Below are 26,827 nucleotides of genomic sequence, written 5' to 3'. Positions count from 1 at the left end.
GGACACTTCACTCATATGCGATTTTCATTTTTATGGTCCTGTGACAACGAGCTTCTCTTCCTGCTTCTCTCAGTTTTTCACTGATCATTGAGAACATTGGGGAGAGCAGCTCATCGGTACATGACTAAGTGTGCAAATCGCATATGTCCTTTGGGGGGGGCGCCAAACTGAATTCTTGCCCCGGGTGCCAGAAACCCTAGATACACCTCTGCCCAGTACAGTGTTCAGAAGCTCTATAGATAATGAAGAGAGTGCTCAAAACAGTATAATGAGCCCCATATATTGCTCCATACAGTTAATAGGCCCCATATAGTGTTCCATACAGTATAATGAGCCCCGTATAGTGCTCCATACAATATAATGAGCCCCATATATTGCTTCATACTAAATAATGGACCCCATATAATGCTATATATAGAATGGGCCTCATAATGCTCCATACAGAATAATGGACTCCATATAATGCTCCATACAGAATAATGGACTCCATATAATGTTCCATACAGAATGGGCCTCATATAATCCTACATACAGAATAATTGGTGACATATAATGCTCCATACAAAATAATGAGCCAAATATAATGCTACATACAGAATAATGGACCCCATATAATGCTACATACAGAATAATAGGCCCATATAATATTGCATGCAGAATAATGGACCCCCATATAATGCTCCATACAGAATAATGGACCCCCATATAATGCTCCATACAGAATGGACCCCATACAGGAACTTAACTACGAGGGTCAAGCAAGGTCAATATGCGGTAATCTGAAAGCTGTCTCTTTACTCCTTGGGCAGCAAGGACGATAAACAAAGTCACCCATGCTTTTAGTGTAAATGGGACAGCCAGGATAGGACTTCTCACTGAAACCAAAAAAGTTGGCAAATGAGAACATCTTTGCAACCTAGAATCAAGAACTTGGTTTTGGAAATTTTAGTTGATCCCACTAGAGTTCTCTTGCCACCACTCCATAATAACCTTGGACTGATGAAGTAGTTTGTGCAAGGTCTACCGAAAGAAGGAGAGACTTTTAAGTATCTGTGCACCAAGTTTCAGGAAGGAAGGCCTTCTTGTGGGTCCGGATATTCGGAAACTTATTAGGAATAATGTGTTCTAAACAAAAATGAAAGCTGTTGAGAAAAGACCATGAGATTTTTTTAAAGAAGACATGAAGAAATTTCTAGGTAACAACAAAGATCCAACATTTAAGTCCATCGTGGAGAACATGCTGAAACGTTTCAAAGCCTTGGGTTGTCTGATGAATTTGAAGTTACATTTTTTACATTCCCATTTGGACTACTTTCATGAAAACATTGGTGCTGTTACCGAAGAGCAAGGAGAAAGAATTTATTATGATAACGTTAGTTAGTCCTTCAGTTTCCAATGAGGATGCAGAATAAATGTTCAATATATATATATATATATATATATATATATATATATATATATATATATATATATATATATACACTCACTGGCCACTTTATTAGGTACACCATGCTAGTAACGGGTTGGACCCCTTTTGCCTTCAGAACTGCCTCAATTCTTTCAATTCTTCGTGGCATAGATTCAACAAGGTGCTGGAAGCATTCCTCAGAGATTTTGGTCCATATTGACATGATGGCATCACACAGTTGCCGCAGATTTGTCGGCTGCACATCCCTGATGCGAATCTCCCGTTCCACCACATCCCAAAGATTTCATGTTGTTTACGCCAAATTCTGACCCTACCATCCGAATGTCGCAGCAGAAATCGAGACTCATCAGACCAAGCAACGTTTTTCCAATCTTCTACTGTCCAATTTCGATGAGCTTGTGCAAATTGTAGCCTCAGTTTCCTGTTCTTAGCTGAAAGGAGTGGTACCCGGTGTGGTCTTCTGCTGCTGTAGCCCATCTGCCTCAAAGTTCGACGCACTGTGCATTCAGAGATGCTCTTAGGCCTACCTTGGTTGTAACGGGTGGCGATTTGAGTCACTGTTGCCTTTCTATCAGCTCGAACCAGTCTTCCCATTCTCCTCTGACTAGGGTTGAGCGACTTTCATTTTTTTAAGATCGAGTAGGGTTTTGGGAAACCCGATTTTGTCCAGAGTCGAGTCGAGTGCAGTCGGCCGATTATCGCTAAAAGTCGGGGATCGACCGAAACACGAAACCCAATGCAAGTCAATGGGGAAGCATAGTCGGCAGTGAGTGGAGGCCAGGAAAACACCTACAGTGCCCATTTTAATGCCAAAAACATCCATTCTTGTTTCTGAAGCTTGCCAATCTTAATTAACTGTATAATAATAGTTGGGCATAGGGAATTGGGGGAAAGTTGTGGGGGGAGTAGGGCTGGCTCAAGTTTTTCGTGGGCCCAGGAAATGCGGACTACGTCACGGCGGTGTTGCAGGGAAAGGTAAGTATTTAAAAGTTGCAAGTGCTGTGATCCTGAGCAAGCAGGGGGGGCCCACTCGTTCGCATTGCCACTGGCACAGGGCCCCTCAAAGTACGGCGGTGTGTTTGCATGGCGGGGGCGCCTCCCACCAGCAGCGACACTTTTGCGTACTCTGAGGGGCCCTGTGCCAGTGACGTCGCCAACGAGTATGCCCCCCCACCTGATGAAGGAACCTGCACTTTCATCTGCACCTTCCTCTTTGTCCCTGTGTAAGGTGGTATAACATGCGGGAAGGGGAACCTTACTTTCAGCAGGGACAGATTCTGGCTGTGTAGAGTACAAGGGGAATGTAGTGGTCTAGGTCAATGTACCAGCAGACTCATTTAGCAGTGGCTGGGCAATGGGCAGGATGAGGAGGAAACAGATATAGGGCCAAAGAATAAAGTAGGCTACATGCAGTTCAAAATTGGTAACAGGACTAAACAGGCGGCATTGCTTTGTTCAGTGGAGTAGCAAACCCAAGAGCAGCAGACACTGTTTCAAGGGCCTAACCACACTAGTAGGCCAAATGCAGTTTAATATCTGATAGTATAGGGCGAAAGCCAGAATGTGGAAGCTCAGCTTTGTTCAGTTGAGGACAACACCAGGGAGGGGCAGACACCTTTAGTAGGCCGGAAAAGCCTATTGCATTTTTTAAAATGGTAATTTGGAGCAGAAGGTTGAAGCTCAGCTTTATTTAGTTGAGGGCAACACCAGGGAGGGGCAGAAGCCGTTAGTAGGCCCTAACCACCATTTTTTTTTTTTTTAAAACCACTTAATGAGAGCCGGAAGGTTGAAGCTCAGCTTTATTTAGTTGAGGACAACACCAGGGAGGGGCAGAAGCCGTTAGTAGGCCCTAACCACCATTTTTTTTTTAAAACCACATAATGAGAGCCGGAAGGTTGAAGCTCAGCTTTATTTAGTTGAGGACAACACCAGGGAGGGGCAGAAGCCGTTAGTAGGCCCTAACCACCATTTTTTTTTTAAAACCACTTAATGAGAGCCGGAAGGTTGAAGCTCAGCTTTATTTAGTTGAGGACAACACCAGGGAGGGGCAGAAGCCGTTAGTAGGCCCTAACCACCATTTTTTTTTTTTTTAAAACCACATAATGAGAGCCGGAAGGTTGAAGCTCAGCTTTATTTAGTTGAGGACAACACCAGGGAGGGGCAGAAGCCGTTAGTAGGCCCTAACCACCATTTTTTTTTTTAAAACCACATAATGAGAGCCGGAAGGTTGAAGCTCAGCTTTATTTAGTTGAGGACAACACCAGGGAGGGGCAGAAGCCGTTAGTAGGCCCTAACCACCATTTTTTTTTTTAAAACCACATAATGAGAGCCGGAAGGTTGAAGCTCAGCTTTATTTAGTTGAGGACAACACCAGGGAGGGGCAGAAGCCGTTAGTAGGCCCTAACCACCATTTTTTTTTTTAAAACCACATAATGAGAGCCGGAAGGTTGAAGCTCAGCTTTATTTAGTTGAGGGCAACACCAGGGAGGGGCAGAAGCCGTTAGTAGGCCCTAACCAAAGTTGAAGGCCAAATGCAGTTTAATTTCTGATACTATAGGCCGAAAGCCAGAAGGTGGAAGTTCCGATTTAGACAGTGGAGGACAATTTGAATTAGGGACTGCAGACAGACTTAGTAGGCTGTCCCCTGTGGACCATGCATCCACCACATTAACCCATTGCGCCGTAATGGACACGTAATCTTCCGTGGCCATGCCTACAGGTCCATGCGTCTGTTGTCAGGTGCACCTTTGTACTCACAGATTGCCAGAGTGCATGGACAATGCGGTCTTCTACATGCTGGTGGAGGGTTGGGATGGCTTTTCTCGCAAAAGAAGTGTCGACTGGTTAGCTTGTAGCGTGGTACAGCGTAGTCCATCATGGCCTTATTAATAGTAAATAAAATATATAACTAGGCTCTATGAACTTTTAAATAGGTTCCAGGGGTACACGGGCAGCATTGGTGTGGTCAGTGGAGGAGTATTGCAAGTAGGGGCTGCAGACAGGCTATCAAAGGCCTAAAATAACAAACAGTAGGCAGTCATGGCAGTTTTACATCGGTTACATGGATACACAGGCAGGCACTCCAGGCAGCATTGTGCTCAGTGGAGGAGTATTGCAAGTAGGGGCCGCAGACAGGCTATCAAAGGCCTAAAATAACAAACAGTAGGCAGTCATGGCAGTTTTACATCGGTTACATGGATACACAGGCAGGCACTCCAGGCAGCATTGTGGTCAGTGGAGGAGTATTGCAAGTAGGGGCCGCAGACAGGCTATCAAAGGCCTAAAATAACAAACAGTAGGCAGTCATGGCAGTTTTACATCGGTTACATGGATACACAGGCAGCTAGGTGGTGAGTGGAGGAGTATTTAAAGTAAGGACCGCAGACAGGCTATCAAAGGCCTAACATAACAAACAATAGGCTCATGGCAGTTTTACAGCGGTTACATGGATACACGGGCAGGCAGCTTGGTGGTGAGTGGAGGAGTATTTAAAGTATGGACCGCAGACAGGCTTCGAAGGCCTAACACAATAAAATGGGCTGGCTGTAGGCACTTTAAAATTGGTTCCAGGGGTACACGGGCAGCAGTGGTCTGGTCAGTGGAGGCCTAGTGGAAGTATGGACCGCAGACAGGCTTCGAAGGCCTAACACAATAAAATGGGCTGGCTGTAGGCACTTTAAAATTGGTTCCAGGGGTACACGGGCAGCAGTGGTCTGGTCAGTGGAGGCCTAGTGGAAGTATGGACCGCAGACAGGCTTCGAAGGCCTAACACAATAAAATGGGCTGGCTGTAGGCACTTTAAAATTGGTTCCAGGGGTACACGGGCAGCAGTGGTCTGGTCAGTGGAGGACTAGTGGAAGTATGGACCGCAGACAGGCTTCGAAGGCCTAACACAATAAAATGGGCTGGCTGTAGGCACTTTAAAATTGGTTCCAGGGGTACACGGGCAGCAGTGGTCTGGTCAGTGGAGGCCTAGTGGAAGTATGGACCGCAGACAGGCTTCGAAGGCCTAACACAATAAAATGGGCTGACTGTAGGCACTTTAAAATTGGTTCCAGGGGTACACGGGCAGCAGTGGTCTGGTCAGTGGAGGACTAGTGGAAGTATGGACCGCAGACAGGCTTCGAAGGCCTAACACAATAAAATGGGCTGGCTGTAGGCACTTTAAAATTGGTTCCAGGGGTACACGGGCAGCAGTGGTCTGGTCAGTGGAGGACTAGTGGAAGGAGGGAGCGCAGAAAGGCTTCAAAGGCCTAACATAACAAACAATAGGCTCATGGCAGTTTTACAGCGGTTACATGGATACACGGGCAGGCAGCTTGGTGCTGAGTGGAGGAGTATTTAAAGTATGGACCGCAGACAGGCTTCGAAGGCCTAACACAATAAAATGGGCTGGCTGTAGGCACTTTAAAATTGGTTCCAGGGGTACACGGGCAGCAGTGGTCTGGTCAGTGGAGGCCTAGTGGAAGGAGGGACCGCAGACAGGCTTCGAAGGCCTAACACAATAAAATGGGCTGGCTGTAGGCACTTTAAAATTGGTTCCAGGGGTACACGGGCAGCAGTGGTCTGGTCAGTGGAGGACTAGTGGAAGGAGGGAGCGCAGAAAGGCTTCAAAGGCCTAAAATAACAAACAATAGGCTCATGGCAGTTTTACAGCGGTTACATGGATACACGGGCAGGCAGCTTGGTGGTCAGTGGAGGAGTAGGGACCGCAGACAGGCTATCAAAGGCCTAAAATAACAAACAATAGGCTCATGGCAGTTTTACAGCGGTTACATGGATACACGGGCAGGCAGCTTGGTGCTGAGTGGAGGAGTAGTGCAAGGAGTGTCTGTCCCAGTACTCCCAAAATATAAATAGATGTTAATGTCTCGCAAAACAACCAAAACAAAAAAAAAGATGGCATACTTAGGTACAGGGGTGGGCTCATCTGCTGTGTTTCTGACATAGTAATTTGGCAGTAACTATTTAATGGTGCCAATATAGGACACAGACACAGACTACTTTAAGTTGCATCATAGATGTCTACAAATTTGTATTGTCAGTGCCAGACATTGAATGATGTCAGCGAATAGACTAAAGATTGGTGGAGCTGTGCGACATAATTTTGCACGTAGTAGAGCCCAGTTTGAGCTGGGGTAGGGGGGAACTCTCTTGAGGCCGGCGGGACCGCCCCAGGGCCACTCATGTTACAACGGTGTGTCTGACGTTGGGTGCGCACCACCACCGCCAGAGACACTACATTGTACTATGAGGGACCCAGTAGCAATGCCGTCAACCAAAAGCGAGCACACCCACCTCTTCAGACAAACAGCAGTCTCACGGGTGCTTGCGCCAAGTCGCGATACCACGGCCCCGTGTGGGGAGTTTGGCCATTTAGGGAGGTGTAAACATGTCGTATGCTGTACAATCTGCAGCAGCAAATTAGACATTAGAAAAGTAATTCACAGGCAAGAGCTTTTCATAGGAAAGCTAGGTGTCGGCCGGGCAAGGTGGGGCAAAAGATTTTGAAATCCAGTTGTGGTTCATTTTAATGAATGTTAGATCGTCAACATTTTGGGTAGCCAGACGAGTCCTTTTTTCGGTTAATATTGACCCTGCAGCACTGAATACTCTTTCTGATAGGACACTTGCTGCCGGGCAAGCAAGCTCCTGCAATGCATATTCTGCCAATTCTGGCCAGGTGTCTAATTTGGAGGCCCAGTAATCAAATGGGAATGACGGTTGAGGGAGAACATCGATAAGGGATGAAAAATAGTTAGTAACCATACTGGACAAATGTTGTCTCCTGTCACTTTCAATTGATGCAGCAGTACCTGTCCTGTCTGCGGTCATAGCAAAATCACTCCACAACCTGGTCAGAAAACCCCTCTGTCCAACGCCACTTCTGATGTGTGCACCCCTAACACTCCTAGTCTGCTGCCCCCTGGAGCTCGTGTGAGAACGATCACGTGCGCTGTGTGCTGGGAATGCCTGAAGCAAACGGTCAACAAGAGTTGATTGTTTGGTTGCTAATATTAGTTCCAAGTTCTCATGTGGCATAATATTTTGCAATTTGCCTTTATAGCGTGGATCAAGGAGGCAGGCCAACCAGTAATCGTCATCGTTCATCATTTTCGTAATGCGTGTGTCCCTTTGTAGGATACGTAAGGCATAATCCGCCATGTGGGCCAAAGTTCCACTTGTCAAATCTCCGGTTGTGATTGGTTGAGGGGCAGTTGCAGGCAAATCTACGTCACTTGTGTCCCTCAAAAAACCAGAACCCGGCCGTGACACGCAACCAATTTCCTGTGCCCCCGTGAAAGTTTCCGCATTAAAAATATACTCATCCCCATCATCCTCCTCGTCCTCCACCTCCTCTTCGCCCGCTACCTCGTCCTGTACACTGCCCTGACCAGACAATGGCTGACTGTCATCAAGGCTTCCCTCTTCCTCTGGTGCAGACGCCTGCTCCTTTATGTGCGTCAAACTTTGCATCAGCAGACGCATTAGGGGGATGCTCATGCTTATTACGGCGTTGTCTGCACTAACCAGCCGTGTGCATTCCTCAAAACACTGAAGGACTTGACACATGTCTTGTATCTTCGACCACTGCACACCTGACAACTCCATGTCTGCCATCCTACTGCCTGCCCGTGTATCCTCCCACAAATAAATAACAGCACGCCTCTGTTCGCACAGTCTCTGAAGCATGTGCAGTGTTGAGTTCCACCTTGTTGCAACGTCTATGATTAGGCGATGCTGGGGAAGGTTCAAAGACCGCTGATAGGTCTGCATACGGCTGGCGTGTACAGGCGAACGTCGGATATGTGAGCAAAGTGCACGCACTTTGAGGAGCAGGTCGGAGAACCCAGGATAAGTTTTCAATAAGCACTGCACCACCAGGTTTAAGGTGTGAGCCAGGCAAGGAATGTGTTTCAGTTGGGAAAGGGAGATGGCAGCCATGAAATTCCTTCCGTTATCACTCACTACCTTGCCTGCCTCAAGATCTACTGTGCCCAGCCACGACTGCGTTTCTTGTTGCAAGAACTCGGACAGAACTTCCGCGGTGTGTCTGTTGTCGCCCAAACACTTCATAGCCAATACAGCCTGCTGACGCTTGGCAGTAGCTGGCCCATAATGGGACAACTGGTGTGCAACAGTGTCATCTGCCGATGGAGTGGTTGGCCGACTGCGTTCTGTGGAAGAGCTGTAGCTTCTGCAGGAGGACGAGGAGGAGGAGGAGGGGGTGCGAACGCCTACAGCCAACTGTTTCCTAGACCGTGGGCTAGGCACAACTGTCCCTAAATTGATGTCGCCTGTGGACCCTGCATCCACCACATTCACCCAGTGTGCCGTGATGGACACATAACGTCCCTGGCCATGCCTACTGGTCCATGCATCTGTAGTCAGGTGCACCTTTGTACTCACAGATTGCCTGAGTGCATGGACGATGCGCTGTTTAACATGCTGGTGCAGGGCTGGGATGGCTTTTCTGGAAAAAAAGTGTCGACTGGGTAGCTCGTATCGTGGTTCAGCGTACTCCATCAGGGCTTTGAAAGCTTCGCTTTCAACTAACCGGTAGGGCATCATCTCTAACGAGATTAGTCTAGCTATGTGGGCGTTAAAACCCTGTGTACGCGGATGCGAGGATAAGTACTTCCTTTTTCTAACCAGAGTCTCATGTAGGGTGAGCTGGACTGGAGAGCTGTAGATCGTGGAACTTTCGGGTGTGCCGGTGGACATGGCAGACTGAGAGACGGTTGGAGACGGTATTGTTTCCGCCGGTGCCCTACATGCAATATTTCCTCCTACAAAACTGGTGATTCCCTGACCCTGACTGCTTTTGGCTGGCAAAGAAACCTGCACAGATACTGCCGGTGGTGCGGAAAATGGTGGCCTTACAGTGACGGAAGGGATGTTGCGTTGCTGACTAGCTTCATTGGCCGAGGGTGCTACAACCTTGAGGGACGTTTGGTAGTTAGTCCAGGCTTGAGAATGCATGGTGGTTAAGTGTCTATGCATGCAACTAGTATTTAGACTTTTCAGATTCTGACCTCTGCTTAAGCTAGTTGAACATTTTTGACAGATGACTTTGCGCTGATCAGTTGGATGTTGTTTAAAAAAATGCCAGACTGCACTCTTCCTAGACTCTGATCCCTTTTCAGGGATTGCAGACTGAGCTTTAACCGGATGGCAACGCTGTGCTCCAACAGGTTTTGGCTTTGACACGCGTTTTGGTCCAGATACGGGCCCGGCAGATGGAACCTGTTGCGATGTTGATGCCTGCTGCGGCCCCTCCTCCACCTCCGCTTCTGAACTACTGCCGCCTGCACCCTGTTCCCCCAATGGCTGCCAATCGGGGTCAATAACTGGGTCATCTATTACCTCCTCTTCGAGCTCGTGTGCAACTTCGTCTGTGTCACTGTGTCGGTCGGTGGTATAGCGTTCGTGGCGGGGCAACATAGTCTCATCAGGGTCTGATTGTGGATCTGTACCCTGAGAGGGCAATGTGGTGGTCTGAGTCAAAGGAGCAGCATAGTACTCTGGCTGTGGCTGTGCATCAGTGCACTCCATGTCAGAATATACTTGTAATGGGCATGGCCTGTTAAATGTTTCACTTTCTAAGCCAGGGACGGTATGTGTAAAGAGCTCCATGGAGTGACCCGTTGTGTCGCCTGCTGCATCCTTCTCTCTTGTTGTAGTTTTTGCTGAGGAGGACAAGGAAGCGACTTGTCCCTGACCGTGAACATCCACAAGCGACGCGCTGCTTTTACATTTACCAGTTTCGGAAGAGGAGGCAAAAGAGCTAGAGGCTGAGTCTGCAATGTAAGCCAAAACTTGCTGTTGCTGCTCCGCCTTTAAAAGCGGTTTTCCTACTCCCAGAAAAGAGAGCGTTCGAGGCCTTGTGTAGCCTGACGACGAAACTGGCTCCACAGCTCCAGACTTAGGTGGAATATTTTTATCCCCACGACCACCTGATGCTCCACTACCACTACCATCATTACCAGCTGACAATGAACGCCCACGACGACCTCTTGCACCAGACTTCCTCATTGTTTTAAAATCTTAACCAAAGTAACTTTATTTGTTGCTATCAAACAACTTACACGGTGAGCTATAACTTCAGTATGATTTCAATATCCCTTAACAGGTTGGTGAGACCACAAGGAAAATCAGGCACAATGTTACACACTCTGTTTTCTGTGGCACAAAATCACAGAGATGACACACACGCAGGACTGTCACTCAAGCACTAATGTCAATATTAATCTCCCACCTAATTTATTTATTTTTTTTTCTCAGGGAGACTTTAGAAACCAAATAATATTAAAAAAAAAAAAAAAAAAGGCTTTCTATGGCCCACAATTAGAGAGAGAGAGGTGGCACAACCAGGAGTCAAGACTGGCGCACAAGCTGAAAGGGCAATATTACTCTCCCACTGTTTTTTATGTTTTTTTTGTTTTTTTCAGGGAGACTTTAGAAACCAAATAATATTAAAAAAACCAAAAAAAAAAAAGGCTTTCTATGGCCCACTGAATGAGAGGGAGAGAGGTGGCACACCCAGGAGTCAAGACTGGCACACAAGCTGAAAGGGCAATATTACTCTCCCACTGTTTTTTTATGTATTTTTTGTTTTTTCAGGGAGACTTTAGAAACCCAATAATATTTAAAAAAAAAAATAAATAGGCTTTCTATGGCCCACTGAATGAGAGGGAGAGAGGTGACACACCCAGGAGTCAAGACTGGCACACAAGCTGAAAGGGCAATATTACTCTCCCACTGTTTTTTTAGGTTTTTTTTTTTTTTTCAGGGAGAATTAGAAACCAAATAATATTAAAAAAAAAAAAAAAATAGGCTTTCTATGGCCCACTGAATGAAAGGGAGAGAGGTGGCACACCCAGGAGTCAAGACTGGCACACAAGCTGAAAGGGCAATATTACTCTCCCACTGTTTTTTTATGTATTTTTTGTTTTTTCAGGGAGACTTTAGAAACCCAATAATATTTAAAAAAAAAAATAAATAGGCTTTCTATGGCCCACTGAATGAGAGGGAGAGAGGTGGCACACCCAGGAGTCAAGACTGGCACACAAGCTGAAAGGGCAATATTACTCTCCCACTGTTTTTTTAGGTTTTTTTTTTTTTTTCAGGGAGAATTAGAAACCAAATAATATTAAAAAAAAAAAAAATAGGCTTTCTATGGCCCACTGAATGAAAGGGAGAGAGGTGGCACACCCAGGAGTCAAGACTGGCACACAAGCTGAAAGGGCAATATTACTCTCCCACTGTTTTTTTATGTATTTTTTGTTTTTTCAGGGAGACTTTAGAAACCCAATAATATTTAAAAAAAAAAATAAATAGGCTTTCTATGGCCCACTGAATGAGAGGGAGAGAGGTGGCACACCCAGGAGTCAAGACTGGCACACAAGCTGAAAGGGCAATATTACTCTCCCACTGTTTTTTTAGGTTTTTTTTTTTTTTCAGGGAGACTTTAGAAACCAAATAATATTAAAAAAAAAAAAAAAAAAAAAAAAATAGGCTTGCTATAGCCCACTGAATGAGAGATAGCACACACAGCAGTGGCACACAAGCCCTGACTGAGGCCAATATTTTTCTCCCACTGATTGATGTAGTGTTTTTGTGTTGAGGTAGAATTTAGAACACAAATCACGGAAAAAATAAATAGGCTTTCTATGGCCCACTGAATGAAAGGGAGAGAGGTGGCACACCCAGGAGTCAAGACTGGCACACAAGCTGAAAGGGCAATATTACTCTCCCACTGTTTTTTTATGTATTTTTTGTTTTTTCAGGGAGACTTTAGAAACCCAATAATATTTTAAAAAAAAAAAAAGGCTTTCTATGGCCCACAATTAGAGAGAGAGAGGTGGCACAACCAGGAGTCAAGACTGGCGCACAAGCTGAAAGGGCAATATTACTCTCCCACTGTTTTTTATGTTTTTTTTGTTTTTTTCAGGGAGACTTTAGAAACCAAATAATATTAAAAAAACCAAAAAAAAAAAAGGCTTTCTATGGCCCACTGAATGAGAGGGAGAGAGGTGGCACACCCAGGAGTCAAGACTGGCACACAAGCTGAAAGGGCAATATTACTCTCCCACTGTTTTTTTATGTATTTTTTGTTTTTTTCAGGGAGACTTTAGAAACCCAATAATATTTAAAAAAAAAAATAAATAGGCTTTCTATGGCCCACTGAATGAGAGGGAGAGAGGTGGCACACCCAGGAGTCAAGACTGGCACACAAGCTGAAAGGGCAATATTACTCTCCCACTGTTTTTTTATGTTTTTTTTGTTTTTTCAGGGAGACTTTAGAAACCCAATAATATTTAAAAAAAAAAATAAATAGGCTTTCTATGGCCCACTGAATGAAAGGGAGAGAGGTGGCACACCCAGGAGTCAAGACTGGCACACAAGCTGAAAGGGCAATATTACTCTCCCACTGTTTTTTTATGTATTTTTTGTTTTTTTCAGGGAGACTTTAGAAACCCAATAATATTTAAAAAAAAAAATAAATAGGCTTTCTATGGCCCACTGAATGAGAGGGAGAGAGGTGGCACACCCAGGAGTCAAGACTGGCACACAAGCTGAAAGGGCAATATTACTCTCCCACTGTTTTTTTAGGTTTTTTTTTTTTTTCAGGGAGACTTTTGAAACCAAATAATATTAAAAAAAAAAAAAAAAAAAAAATATAGGCTTGCTATAGCCCACTGAATGAGAGATAGCGCACACACAGCAGTGGCACACAAGCCCTGACTGAGGCCAATATTTTTCTCCCACTGATTGATGTAGTGTTTCTGTGTTGAGGTAGATTTTAGAACACAAATCACGGAAAAAATAAATAGGCTTTCTATGGCCCACTCAGTGAGAGATGGCACACACAGGGATGGCACTGTAGCAGAAATGCCAATCTTAATCTCCCACAAAAAAAAAACAAAAAAAAAAAAAAAACTGTCCTACAATTACTATCTCCCTGCAGTAATGTAAGCCAGGTATGGCAGGCAGCAATAGGAGTGGACTGATGCACAAATTAAATAAAAAGTGTGGACAAACAAAAAAGATAGCTGTGCAGAAAGGAAGGAACAAGAGGATATGTGCTTTGAAAAAAGCAGTTGGTTTCCACAGTGGCGTACACACAGCAATACAGCTATCACGGAGCCTTCTAGGGCAGCCCAATGAGCTACAGCGCTGAGGGGAAAAAAAAAAAAAAATAGCTTCCACTGTTCCTGCACACCGAAGGTGGTGTTGGACAGTGGAAATCGCTGCAGCACAAGCGGTTTGGTGGTTAGTGGACCCTGCCTAACGCTCTCCCTGCTTCTGATGAAGCGGCAGCAACCTGTCCCTAAGCTCAGATCAGCAGCAGTAAGATGGCGGTCGGCGGGAACGCCCCTTTATAGCCCCTGTGACGCCGCAGACAGCAAGCCAATCACTGCAATGCCCTTCTCTAAGATGGTGGGGACCAGGATCTATGTCATCACGCTGCCCACACTCTGCGTTCACCTTCATTGGCTGAGAAATGGCGCTTTTCGCGTCATTGAAACGCGACTTTGGCGCGAAAGTCGCGTACCGCATGGCCGACAAGCACAGGGGTCGGATCGGGTTTCATGAGACGCCGACTTAGCCAAAAGTCGGCGACTTTTGAAAATGATCGACCCGTTTCGCTCAACCCTACCTCTGACCTCTGGCATCAACAAGGCATTTCCGCCCACAGAACTGCCGCTCACTGGATTTTTTTTCTTTTTCGGACCATTCTCTGTAAACCCTAGAGATGGTTGTGCGTGAAAATCCCAGTAGATCAGCAGTTTCTGAAATACTCAGACCAGCCCTTCTGGCACCAACAACCATGCCACGTTCAAAGGCACTCAAATCACCTTTCTTCCCCATACTGATGCTTGGTTTGAACTGCAGGAGATTGTCTTGACCATGTCTACATGCCTAAATGCACTGAGTTGCCGCCATGTGATTGGCTGATTAGAAATTAAGTGTTATCAAGAAGTTGGACAGGTGTACCTAATAAAGTGGCCAGTGAGTGTATATATATATATATATATATATATATATATATATATATATATATATTGTAACATAGTGCCTACTACGTATCTTGGGGAACACTCGCTTGGCAGCAGAATCAAAGCACTCGGGCACGGTTTTCTATCAAAAACAGTCTTTTCGGTTTATGTCACATAATGTAAACCACATCCACAGGAACTTGGTAACAGTTTGAACACAGTCTGCATATATTCATCTTTACCACAGTTCGTCTCTTACCCCGGTCAGCATTATACATGGTTTTCAGACCATTACCCGTTGGCGACCTTTACGGGTTCCTGGACACCCCTTGGCCTCCGAGGTGCCCATACACAATGTCTCTCACTCTGACCCCGGTCAGTGTCACACGGTTCCTTCCCGTTACCTGTTGGTGCCGCACAGGTTTCCCGGATCCCTCTTCTCCACAGAGGTATCCATCAGACGTTTCTCACTCACACTGACTTCAGGTCAGTCCCAGGTCCTCAACACAGACCTCCCAGGTCTACGGTCTCCAGGTGCTTCCAGGACGACTCCACTCGCCGGAGCCTCCAACACCAACCGTCCGTGCTATGTCCAGCACGCAGGCTCTCCAGCCTGGAATGGTCACTGTGTGCTTCCAGGACGTCTGTCCCCACCTGGGACCATCCAGCACACAGGCCACTTTGCAGTGTCCTGCCAGGACACACGGAAGTGTGTCCACCCTGACGGACACTTACCCACTAACACTCACATTCCACCATGTGCTCCACACACCTCCTTTACATAGGTGTAACCACACCCAGGTACCTGTCACATGGCTAATCAGGTGAGCGTGACATCACCACAGGTCCTTGCACACCATATATATGCCTCAATGCATATCTCAAGGAGCACACACAGCGCCCCCTAGCTGCCACAGGGGTCGCTATACCACATATTCCCCCCTCTGTTCAAACCCGTAGGGTTGAACACATATCACACACCATCTTCATCATCACACCTTTGTCAGGTCTTTTCCCCGTCCCCAGCAGTCAACATGTAAACCCTGAGGTTTAGCCGACAAGTCACAACATTTTTGCAATAAGGTCTTCCACCAATGTCATGTCCGTAAGTTGGGATCGTCCACCTTCTTCCCCGGTCACGCCCAACCCAGGACCGTCAACCACAAGGGCACTCTCCGCACCAACCTCCATACCCAACAATTCATTTGCCCCGGACAACAGTCCGACTGCATCACCCTTTTGGGACGCTCCGCCCCCTTTTGGGAAGCCACCATTTGGCAGAACTCCACCCTTTTTTTTGGAAACCACCTTTTGGCAGAACTCCACCCCTTTTTTGGGAAACCACCATTTGGCGGAACTCCACCCCTTTTAACAACCATCTTTTGGAAACCACCATTTGGCGGAACTCCACCCCTTTTTTGGAAACCACCATTTGGCAGAACTCCACCCTTTTTAACAACCATCTTTTGGAAACCACCATTTGGCGGAACTCCACCCCCCTTTTTGGACTCCGCCCCTTTTAGGGACACCAGCTCCTTCCCTGGGGTACACTCAACAGTACCAGTTCACACAGCACAGAGGAAAAAAAAACATGTCTCTTTGGGTCGCACTGGTCCTTTAAGAGTCTGCACAGAGAAAAAAAAATGTTTGTTTTTTTTTTACACTTCACCAGCTCCTGCTGGCAATCACAAGCCGCTGCTGAACCTCTTGCAGCCGCACTCCACAATGCTCTGGACGGCTCCACTGCAGACTTCGTGGACCCGCCGATCCACAGCAAGACGCTTGTCACCTTCGTAACCCCGCCGAGTTACAGCAAGACGCTTGTCCCCTTCATGGACTCGCCGATCCACAACAAGACGCTTGTCACTTTCGTAACCCCGCCGAGTTACAGCATTACAGCACAAACACATTTTGCTCACTGATCCCGATCAGTATCACACGGTTGTCTGACCGTTCGACTCCTCTGGCTTAGCCAGCACCGCCCATGTGCTTCTTAGGGAACCATTTACCCGCTTCGAGCACCAATTGTAGCATTTCACCCACTACGGGTCTTGGGGAACACTCGCTTGGCAGCAGAATCAAAGCACTCGGGCACGGTTTTCTATCAAAAACAGTCTTTTCGGTTTATTTCACATAATGTAAACCACATCCACAGGAACTTGGTAACAGTTTGAACACAGTCTGCATATATTCATCTTTACCACAGTTTGTCTCTTACCCCGGTCAGCATTATACACGGTTTTCAGACCGTTACCCGTTGGCAACCTTTACGGGTTCCTGGACACCCCTTGGCCTCCGAGGTGCCCATACACAATGTATGTCACTCTGACCCCGGTCAGTGTCACACGGTTCCTTCCCGTTACCTGTTGGTGCCGCACAGGTTTCCCGGATCCCTCTTCTCCACAGAGGTATCCATCAGACGTTTCTCACTCACACTGTGTGGAGATCAGACTGAAAGAATCCATTGTGTCTTTCTCCTGAGACATCTGGCTTATATCAAGAAACTTAAGCAAAGTTGACATTTCCTTTTATGGACGCATTCCTTCTGTGTTGTAACCTTTTACCTACATACTAGAAGCTGTACCTTATCTCTAGTATAGACTGTTTTTGTAAAAGGATGTGAAATATGAGCGCTTGTACGCATGTCTGTAAAATGTTTAACTTTTTGCTATAAAAAGGAGGGGGTAGAGCCCAGTGAGTCAGACGGGCTCCAGGGCTATCCCTGTATATGATCACACAACCTTTTGTGCTGCGTGTCATTTCACTCGGATCCCTACCTCTAGTAAGCCAGGGACTAAGAAGGACTCAACATTTCTTTGGTGCACCGAACAGGGACTCGAGGTGAGAGTATTTGCTCGAGATTTACCTGCGGATAAGGACAACGGAGATCTGGGATAATGGACGGCAAATGAACTGAAAAACCTGGCCAGGTAAGAGACATTATTAGTTCTCTTTTATCTGCCCTGTATTATCCGAAAGATCTCTATGAGCCGTGTCACGCTGGGTTAGTCTAGTAGTGAGTAGATACCTATAAAACTCGGGTTACCATATTGTATAGATTTATGAGTCCTGTCCCTGGCAGTGTGTGAACAGTGTGAAGGTTGTGGTATGTTGTGAAAGAAGAGCAAAAGTGCGTAGAAAAATAAGCCGAAATAGTTGGGGTATAAGCCTTATACACGGAAGTCAGCCTAACTGGGTCATGTGGTTGCGTCCTTCTGGGAGACCTCCGCCCATGCTTGACTCTCAATTAAGTGCTTAACCTCCTTCATTTCTGGATAAGGTTTGATAGAATGAGCCCAGGACGCGGTTTCATGAGCCTGGGACAAGTATGCTAACTGACACAGAAAGTTTTGTGATCTGTATGGTGTTGCTGGGTCTGTTTGCGTGCATAATAGCACTTAAGTACGTTCTGCACGTTAGGAAGAACGGAGCAGACAAGCCTTTCAATATTTTAGCTCCCTAGGAGAGAAGGCAACGAGACATCACCATAGAGTAAGTGATTGTCCAAACGTCACCTGGGGTAGAAATAGCTAATATTGAAGAGAAAAATGGGAAATAAACAGACAAAAACCGTCTTAGGACAAGTGGAAGCAGCAGATATCATACAGGAAAGATGTGGAAAGATAGTCAGAAGGCAGATTAGGAGGGTAAGAGAAAAATTGGGAATTTCAGAAGCACTTATGTTCAGTACAGAATGGGAAAAACTGAGTAAAGAACGAGGTGGAATTATCAAAGACAATGGGTGGGAAGAAATCATACATTGTATGATAGAGGTCTCAAAAACAGCTAAAGAGGAGAATTGGAAGTACGATCCAGACACTTCCAAATGGATCATGGGGAAGGGAAAAAGTTGTGACATAATCCCGCCACCTTACCTAGATCCAAAAGCCCAATCATTTGTACCATCTGGAAGAGCAGAAGGAGGAAAACAATTTCCAGCCTTGTATCCCAATCTTGGTGGGATAGGAGGATGGGAATGTTCACACTGTGGACAACAAAATCCAGATTGGAGAAATGATTGCCTAGCCTGTGGTACACCTAGATATGGCGCTGTACTTGCCCCTGTTAGGGTAGTACCAAGACCTTTTAGAGAAGCTGGTGAAGGAGGAGTAATGAACACCAGATATCATCAGACCAGACAATACTTTCCTTGGTCCCCTGCTGAGGGTATGTCCCTCCTGCATAATGCGCCTGATCCCACTCAATATCCTATCCGATTTGCGCAGTATATACAACAAATCATGCAGACTCATGCTGGGGTCTGGGCGGACGGGGAAGAATTATGTAGAATGAAAATGTCCCCCGGACTTTTTCAGGAATTATTGACACACCTACAGCCCAATAGACCAGTGGCAGAAGGGGGTGCCTTACAGACAGAAGCATCAGGTACCCAGTTCACAGAGGCATTAATAATTTTCATGAGAGGAAAACAGAGGGAAAGGGGGTCTACAGGTGTGATTATGCAGAAATTTGGGCAAAGTATTGAAGAATATAGTCAAGAACTAGAAAATAGCTTTAGGGATGAAGGATTGGATTTGACTGATGCTTCAGTAAGGAGACTTTTTACAAAACAATTAATAGAGGGGCTAGATCCGAAAATCAGAGAAAAATTTAAATCCTCTACTCCAGATTGGAGAACAATTGAACAACCAAATATTGTGAAACAACGATGTTTAGGAATAGCCATGGATATGAGAGAGAATCGTAAGCCTGTTAGAATAGCACAAGCTAATACAGGAGGAAGAGTGAGACACAATTTTCCTTGCCACTACTGTAAAAAGCCAGGTCATTTCCAAAGAGAGTGCAGGAAGAAGTTGGCAGATATAAAGTCAGGCAAATTTGTTCCCAGAAATAACCCTCCCCAAACGGACAACCAGCAGAAATCTACCATCATAGATGGTCCCATACCTGATTCAGATTGACTCGATGTGTTACAAACTTCCCTACCAGCTAGAAGACCTATGATACAGGTGAATGTGGGGGGGAGAGAGATTCCATTTTTGATAGATACAGGTGCAACTTCCTCAATTTTGAATCAAGATTTTCTTCCGAATCCGGAAGATATTTCAGAACAAACAACTTTTGCTGAGGGTTATGATGGGGTAATTCGAACACTGCCATATACTGTGCCCCTAGAGGTCTCATTAGGACCTAAATGTTTTGCATCCAGATTTTTGTATGCCAAAGGTGCCCCAACATGTCTGTTAGGAACTGATGTACTAAAGAAATTAGAAGCTAACATCAATTTTAGGGAAGATGGCACAGTTATGCTGACTATCCCTGATGATGCAGAATCATTAGAACAATATGTCAGAATTCAGGCTTTTGAGGATTATACTGAAGAAAAAGAGTACACTACAGATCTAGACCTCTCAATGATCCCAGAAACACTGTGGGCACAGGGTGACACTGATGTGGGATTATTGCATATCTCTCCTGTAAAATTATCTGTGCAACCAGGAACTGTTCTCCCACAGCTCAGACAATACCCTGTGAGTATCCAGCAGGAATTAGCAATTACAAAACAGATAGAGGAATACAGAGAGAAAGGAGTTTTGGTAGAGATACAATCACCTGCTAACACTCCTCTGTATCCAGTCAAGAAGAGAACTCTTGATAAGAGTTCTATGCCCAAATATCGTATGGTACATGATCTAAGAGAAATAAACAAAGTTCTAGATCCAATCACCCTAGTTGTACCCAATCCTCATACGTTACTATCACAGATACCAGCCAGTTCTCAAGTGTTTACTGTAATAGATCTTTCAAATGCATTTTTCTTGGTTCCTTTACACCAAGACAGTTGGCATTTGTTTGCATTTACATTTAAGGGCAAACAGTTGGCGTGGACACGCCTTCCACAGGGAATGATACACTCCCCTACTCTTTATTCAAATGCCCTACAAACAGTTTTTCAGAGGTTTGAACCTGAACCACAGGTAGTAATTTTGCAGTATGTGGATGACATACTACTTTGCTGCCCAGATCTAGAAACTGCAGAAAGGTCCACTGTAAGTTTACTATGTTTTCTAGAAAAAGAAGGGTGTAAAGTGAATAGACAAAAGCTACAAGTTTGTCAGACCAAAGTGGTCTTTCTAGGTCATTGCATTTCTCAAGGTAAAAAGCATCTTACACCTCAAAGAACTGAAGCAATAAGACAGATGAATGAGCCTAGAAATAATAAACAGCTACGAGCATTTTTAGGAATAGTGTCTCAATGTAGACAATGGATTATACATGCCAGTCAACTAATGCAACCACTGTATGACTGTGTAAAAAGTGAACCTTATTTGTTGACAAAAGAAGGTCAGATTTCGTTCCAACAATTAAAAGATGCCCTTGTTTCAGCTCCAGCGTTAGGGCTACCAGACTACACCAAACCATTTCAGCTTATGGCTGCAGAAGTTGATTCTCATGCTACAGGAGTTCTTACCCAGAAGCATGCAGGGAAACAAAGACCAATTGCATATCTTTCAGCAAGGTTAGATCCCGTAGCTAGAGCAGCGCCAACCTGTGTACGTGTAGTTGTTGCTGTCTCACTATTGTTGGACAAAGCATCAGAAATTGTCCTAGAGTATCCACTCACAGTTCAAACTACGCATGATGTTTATGGGATATTAAACCAGGTCCAACCAAAACACATTTCCATGGCCAGACATTTGCGGCTACAGTGTTCTTTGCTGCTCCCCTCTACTATCACATTTGCAAGGCTTCAGACTCTCAATATAGCTACACTGCTACCTCTCGAGTCTGAAGGGGGGAATAAGGACACTGATTCACACGCAAATTTTTTCCCTACAGACACACATGATTGTACAGAGCTCATTTTACAAGAAACGGCAGGCTTACCCAATGTATCCGAAACACCACTTCAAAATCCAGATTTAGAGCTGTTTATAGACGGTAGTAGGTTTGCAGATGACACAGGTAACTTTCATACAGGGTATGCAGTTGTGTCAGAATCTGAAACTCTCAAAGCAGAACCACTTCCACCAAAACAGTCTGCACAAGAAGCAGAACTAACAGCATTGATTGAAGCGCTAAAAATAGCTGAGAATCAGACAGCTAATATATACACTGATTCTAGGTATGCACATGGTATTGTGTTTGATTTTGGAGTAATCTGGAGAGCTAGAGGTTACATGACAGCATCAGGACAACCTGTAAAACATGCTTCTTTGATCAAACAGATCTTAGAGGCTGCACAAGAAACAAAAGAAGTAGCAGTAATTAAGGTAGCTGCACATGTGAGACTCGACACTAGGGAATCTAGGGGAAATGATAGGGCTGATAAAGCAGCCAAAGCAGCGGCAGTCAAACCCTTACGACAGGTTCATACTGTAAACCTCACAGAAAATACTGAAGATAGACTGAGACAAGCACAGGAAGATGCAGGAGAAGAGGAGAGGGATAGATGGAAAAAGGAAGGGGCAGAAGAACAAGCAGGAATTTGGAAGAAAGATGGACTAATATGTCTACCTAGAGCCTGGTACCCGATTGTAGTTGGTGGACTGCACCACCCTACTCATGTGTCTGCAAATGCAATGACACTACTGGCAAAGCAAGTCTGGTTGGCTCCAGGTTTTGGCAACTATGCAAGAGACTATTGTGCTGCATGCGCTATATGCCTGGCACATAATCCCGGACAGACAACAAAGACCCCTATGAAGCACCACGTCCGACCTCTCTATCCGTTTCAGCGATTACAAATAGACTTTATCCAGCTGCCAAAAAGTAATGGGTATGAGTATGTGTTGGTATGTGTGGACATGTTCTCGGGGTGGCCAGAGGCCTATCCAGTTCGGAAGGCTTCAGCTAAAAACACTGCTGTAAAGCTAGTTGCCGAACTGATACCCCGTTACGGTCTCCCTGAAGTGATCGAGTCAGATAGGGGTACTCATTTCACTGGAGAAATATTTCAAAATGTACTGAAAATGTTGGGTGTTGAAAGTCAGTTACACACTCCGTACCATCCTCAAAGTTCTGGTAAGGTGGAACGCATGAATGGAACTTTAAAATTAAAAATACAGAAAGCCATGGCTGAAACAGGAAAGCCTTGGACAGAATGCCTTCCACTGGCCCTTTACTCAATACGCAATACCCCAAGGGGTAAGACTAAACTGTCTCCATATGAAATTTTGTTTGGTAGGACTGCCAATTTAGGATGTTATTTTCCACAGCAACTTGTGTTAAATATTGAGTCATTGACTTCTTATGTACAAAATCTTCAGAAACAATTAACTAAGGTGCATGCACAAGTTTTTGCTTCCCTTCCAGATCCTGACAACATTGAAGGAAGTCACAAGTTGGAACCAGGTGATCAAGTCTATGTAAAAAGACACACCAGAAAGGCTCTAGAACCAAGGTTTGACGGACCCTTCCAAGTCCTGTTGACAACACCTACATCAGTCAAGCTTGAAGGAAAGGCATCATGGATACATGCAAGCCATTGCAAAAAAAAGCAGTATAAACTCATGATATTGATGTTAATAGTATTAACCACGACAAAGGCATGGGAAAGACTAAATTCTCTAACCCCTTTGAACAATAGATTCGTACAACATCATAGAAAATTAGTGCATGACTTGTTAAACAATACACAAACCCTGACAGATTGTTGGATCTGTACCCATTCACCGGTATCAGCCACAAGTATACCTTTCCTAGCAGTTCCCGTATCAGCAGAAGAAATATTCGCTTGGCCTAATTGTTCAGACAAACTGGCCAATAACCAAACTGGTAATGCTAGGCTGTGGAATACTACAATCGCCATACCAATTGTGGGATGGGTAGAATTTCCTTGGTGGCAGGGTAATCTCTCAGGGAGTAATACACATCTACAATATTTAGCATTCAAGGGAGGAAAATGGGTACCTAGGAATAAGACTGGATTAACTGATCTAGGACAGGTCCCCACTGAAAATCTACAGCTCAGTTTCAGTACAACCGTCCCTTCCTCTGATGCCTTCAAACCTGTAGTATTGGAAAGATACATACATAATAGAAAATGGGAACATTCTGAGTTGTTCCCCCAAGGTGATGTAAACAGTTGTACAAGCAAACCGGGGAACCTGGTTTGTAATGAATCTGATGAATATATCAACGGAATGCCTGTATGTGGAAATCCCGCAGCCGGGTACTGTAGCCCCTTGGGACAAAAACCCTCTTGGTGTATGCTTCAGAATGTATCTAGATTTGTGGATTTGGCTCACAGATTGGTATTGCAGCACTCAGCTCTATGGGATCTGCCTGAAGGTACATTTTGGATATGCGGAGAAGGAGCATATAAATGGCTTCCCGTAGGTATAAAGGGTACTTGTACATTAGGACGCCTAACCCCGGCTACTTTCATAATTTCAAATAAACAAGTGAATATGCAAGCCGTGCCCAAGCACACACTATATAAAAGAGCTGCAGATAACTCACCACGTCCCTCGGGGAGGCCACATATAGTACAAATGGGAATTCCCAACAAAATTGTCAGTTCTATTTTTATTTACCCTATGATTACACAAATGTGGGATAAACTGGTTAGGGCCACAGACTATCTAGATGATCAAATTTGGGATATATTGGATATACTAAACACTAGTATAGCTGTACAGAATCAGCTTATAATAGTCATCAACCAACATACCCTGGTATTGGATTACCTAACTGCCTCACAAGGGGGTATGTGTCAAATCATCGGACCCAAATGCTGTCATTATATAGACCCGAATAGTACTATGAGTATGACATTTAAATTAAAGGACGTACAACGACTCAGAGATCAGTATGACAAAGATAATGACCAGAATAAGGATAGCTGGTGGTCAGATACCTTTTCTTTTCTTAACCCAGCCAACTGGTTCAGAGGAATCGGTGGGTGGGTTGCTGGGATTATGCAGAGCATAATACATATAGTTATGATTATTGTAGTCATATACGTACTATTCCAGATTGTGCTCAAGGGTATTTCAGTATGCACAGATAAACTTTGTGTAATAGATGCAAGAGTATAAATTTTTTTTTTCTTTATTCTTATGTTATCCTCTAGTGATTCTAATTAATATTACCGTACTAATTTTTGTTTTTATATTTTAGTATACTGCTAAAGAAGAAAATAATTTGCGATAGAAGAATTAATACTAGATTTGATTCTCTTATTGAATACAAGCATGTACATGTGTAATACCAAAAATAAAGGCTTTGTTTTTGGCCCTGTGGTAATAAAAATAAAAGAATATGTCAAAGGGGGGAATTGTGGAGATCAGACTGAAAGAATCCATTGTGTCTTTCTCCTGAGACATCTGGCTTATATCAAGAAACTTAAGCAAAGTTGACATTTCCTTTTATGGACGCATTCCTTCTGTGTTGTAACCTTTTACCTACATACTAGAAGCTGTACCTTATCTCTAGTATAGACTGTTTTTGTAAAAGGATGTGAAATATGAGCGCTTGTACGCATGTCTGTAAAATGTTTAACTTTTTGCTATAAAAAGGAGGGGGTAGAGCCCAGTGAGTCAGACGGGCTCCAAGGCTATCCCTGTATATGATCACACAACCTTTTGTGCTGCGTGTCATTTCACTCGGATCCCTACCTCTAGTAAGCCAGGGACTAAGAAGGACTCAACACACTGACTTCAGGTCAGTCCCAGGTCCTCAACACAGACCTCCCAGGTCTACGGTCTCCAGGTGCTTCCAGGACGATTCCACTCACCGGAGCCTCCAACACCAACCATCCATGCTATGTCCAGCACGCAGGCTCTCCAGCCTGGAATGGTCACTGTGTGCTTCCAGGACGTCTGTCCCCACCTGGGACTGTCCAGCACACTTTGCAGTGTCCTGCCAGGACACACGGAAATGTGTCCACCCTGACGGACACTTACCCACTAACACTCACATTCCACCATGTGCTCCACACACCTCCTTTACATAGGTGTAACCACACCCAGGTACCTGTCACATGGCTAGTCAGGTGAGCGTGACCACAGGTCCTTGCACACCATATATATGCCTCAATGCATATCTCAAGGAGTACACACAGCGCCCCCTAGCTGCCACAGGGGTCGCTATACCACAATATATATATATAAAATATATATATATATATATATATATATATATATATATATATATATATATATAAACAAAAACTTTTTGTTTCTCCAGCGATCAGTCCAATGGTAGAGTAAAGGGACCTGGAGGAAGACACGTGGTGTCGAAACATGTCGTCCATAAGGAATTCAATGTATGCAATATTGTAACTGAAGAAATCTGGAACTTTTTAATGGATAAATAAAAGGTATACTTTACTCTACCATTGGACTGATCGCTGGAGAAAGAAAAAGTTTTTTTTTTTTTACATGTGTGGATTTGTCCCAATCCGTTTTCCGTGCGAACTGTAACCACAGGTTGGATGTATTCCGGTTTCTTCAAAGCGGTAGCTGGCTTTGCCAAAAACTCTTATATATATATATATATATATATATATATATATATATATATATATATATATACAGTACAGAGAAAAAGTTTGGACACGCCTTCTCATTTCAAGATTTTTCTGTATTTTCATGACTATGAAAATTGTAAATTCTCACTGAAGGCATCAAAACTATGAATTAACACATGTGAAATTATGTACTTAACAAAAAAGTGTGAAACAACTGAAAATATGTCTTATATTCTAGGTTCTTCAAAGTAGCCACCTTTTGCTTTGATGACTGCTTTACACACTCTTGGCATTCTCTTGATGAGCTTCAAGAGGTTACCGCCGTCATTAACCCTGTGTGAACGGTGACCGGAGGGGTGTATGCGGGCGCCGGGCTGTGAGTGCGGGGAGTAAGGAGCGGCCATTTTCTTCCAGACTGTGCGCGTCGCTGATTGGTCATGGGCGTTTTGCCACGACCAATCAGCGACTTGGATTCCATGACAGACAGAGGCCGTGACCAATGAATATCCGTGACAGACAGAAGGACAGAAAGACGGAAGTGATAATTTGACAATTATATATATATATATATATATATATATATATATATATATATATATATATACACTCACCGGCCACTTTATTAGGTACACCATGCTAGTAACGGGTTGGACCCCTTTTGCCTTCAGAACTGCCTCAATTCTTCGTGGCATAGATTCAACAAGGTGCTGGAAGCATTCCTCAGAGATTTTGGTCCATATTGACATGATGGCATCACACAGTTGCCGCAGATTTGTCGGCTGCACATCCCAAAGATGCTCCATACAAGGCAGGATGGATCCATGCTTTCATGTTGTTTACGCCAAATTCTGACCCTACCATCCGAATGTCGCAGCAGAAATCGAGACTCATCAGACCAAGCAACGTTTTTCCAATCTTCTACTGTCCAATTTCGATGAGCTTGTACAAATTGTAGCC

Source organism: Ranitomeya variabilis, chromosome 5 (genome assembly GCF_051348905.1).
Source record: "Ranitomeya variabilis isolate aRanVar5 chromosome 5, aRanVar5.hap1, whole genome shotgun sequence".
Lineage (NCBI taxonomy): Eukaryota > Metazoa > Chordata > Amphibia > Anura > Dendrobatidae > Ranitomeya > Ranitomeya variabilis.
This window is presented reverse-complemented; position numbering follows the sequence as displayed.